Raw genomic sequence first — 2,091 nt, forward strand, 5'->3', positions numbered from 1 at the left:
AAAACTATTAGACAATCCTACATTAGCCATAACAGCTAGCATGTAGCTGAAATATTAGCTAAACTCCAAAACAGCATAAATAAATCTTAGTTAATTCCAAAATAGTCCAAAAAGCTAGCAGAATGTCAATTTTTTAAACTGTAACTTTTTAACATAATTATGAATAATAAAAATGCAGGAATATTATTAGAGAATAAATCAACTTAAACCTTAAATAACTTTCAATATTTTACTCTCCATAAAAATGTATTTCTTCAGAATTATACAGGTTAGAAATGAGTGCAAGATAACATCGGGTCATTAATAACAATAAAATAAAAGAATCTGGAAACTTTGTCCTGGTCTTATCGCTTCAATAGAACCCAGTGTAATTTTTCATTTTTTTATTCTACAACCCATGAATGGATGGATGGAAATGAGTTTGACTCTTAACTCTGAATGTCTTAAAGATTTTTGGTTTTCTTCTTCAAGTTTTGTTTTTCTTACGTTTTTTTACTTCTATTTTTTAAGAATTTAAAAGTTATTTTAAGATCAAGTTTGACCTGATATAACCTTAAAAAATGAATCTGTTCACATGAATAACTGAAAGGGGGTTTTCTGTGTCTGAAGTGCATGTCCAGCTTTGACTCAACCCTCTGTCTGCACGGCTCTGGCTGCAGCTTTTGCAGCTGTACAGTCTCTTTATCCGGGTTTCAGCAGCAGGGATGCAACGTTTCCAGGTGTGCAGCATGCCAAGAAAAAAAAAGGAAAAGAAAGAAAAAAAGCTCAAGTCTTACATAATAAACACTTTTTAAAGGAAAGGAACACGTATACGTATACGTAGGCAGGAATATTATTCCAGAATAAATCAACTTAAACCATAAATAACTTTCAATATTTTACTCTCCATAAAAATGTATTTCTTCAGAATTATACAGGTTAGAAATGAGTGCAAGATAACATCAGGCCAGTAATAATAATCAAATAAAATGATCTGGAGGGCCGGATAGAATTACCTGGAGGGCCGGATCCGGCCCCCGGGCCTTGACTTTGACTCATGTGCTGTAAAGGATGCAGCTGAATGATCTGGTGTCTCCATTCTTGAAGGTCCAGCCTCCGGTCCTCCAGGCGCCGGTGGAGTGGAGGACGAGGTCGTCCAGAAGGTGTCAGAAGGTCAACATGACAGCAGCTGTCTGTCTCCAACATCTCAGAGTGTCTGATGTGTTCCATTAACACAAACATCACCAAACTCCTTTCTGTTCCAGAGAGCCAGGGAGCCTCAGAGGAGATGAGACCATGAGGGGCCTCCAGCAAAGCAGCAGCGTCTGGCTCCTCCTCCTGCTGCTGCTGCTCCGCCCTTTGCTCCACAGGTGAGCTCTCCACGTATGAACGAGTTTGTCCAGTTTGTCATTTGATTGAGCAAAGTAACAATGTAAAGGATTCAGCTGATGATCTTTGATTCTTGTCTCTTCAGGTCCTGTGGAGCGGAGAGGTCCATCTGGGAGGAGTCAGAAGGTCAACACGACAGCAGCTGTCTGTCAAACTCCTGATGGAGCCGGAGGGAGACCAGGAACCTCCGGCCAAACGGCGGCGTCCGGGAGCTGCTGCTCCGCCCACCTCCAGCTGACCTCCAGCATGCAGTTCACCTCTGTGTGAACTTGCATTCCTTGTTTGTTGTCTTAGTTTAAACTGAACAGTCTTTATTTATTAGATTGTTCAATGTTTTGTGTTTTACTGTTTATTGATAAGTTCCCTAATAATTATTGTATTTCTTGGAGGGAACTTTTAAAATATTTATTGTTTTTCAGTTGTTAGATTTGTGTTTAGATGTGTTTATATTTTGAATTTTACTGAAGCTAAATGTTCTTTTTAGCTTTAACCTGAACAATCTGCACATTTATTGTTTCTTTATTTATTGGTCAGTTTGTTCAGTGTTTCATATTTTAGATTAGACTTTTAGATTTCATAGGTTTCCTTTTCAAGTTTTCCTTTTCTGAACCTGAAGATCTTTGACGTGATCTTTACAGATTTTTTTTAAAGCATGTTTTTAGAGAAGAAGCTGAAAACTCCACAGTGTTTCTTTCAAACATTTGAATTGAAAAAATGTCAGTT

General features: G+C 38.0%; 1 long non-coding RNA gene across 1 annotated transcript; it reads left to right on the forward strand.

Moving 5' to 3' along the window:
- The first annotated feature begins 953 nt into the window (after positions 1-953).
- LOC112147131 lies at positions 954-2,085 on the forward strand. The gene is made up of 3 exons (XR_002919403.1): positions 954-1,152; positions 1,245-1,349; positions 1,454-2,085. It is a non-coding gene; the product is annotated as an uncharacterized LOC112147131 (long non-coding RNA).
- The last annotated feature ends 6 nt before the right edge of the window (positions 2,086-2,091 follow it).

This window comes from Oryzias melastigma, linkage group LG22 (assembly GCF_002922805.2).
Source record: "Oryzias melastigma strain HK-1 linkage group LG22, ASM292280v2, whole genome shotgun sequence".
NCBI classification, from domain to species: domain Eukaryota; kingdom Metazoa; phylum Chordata; class Actinopteri; order Beloniformes; family Adrianichthyidae; genus Oryzias; species Oryzias melastigma.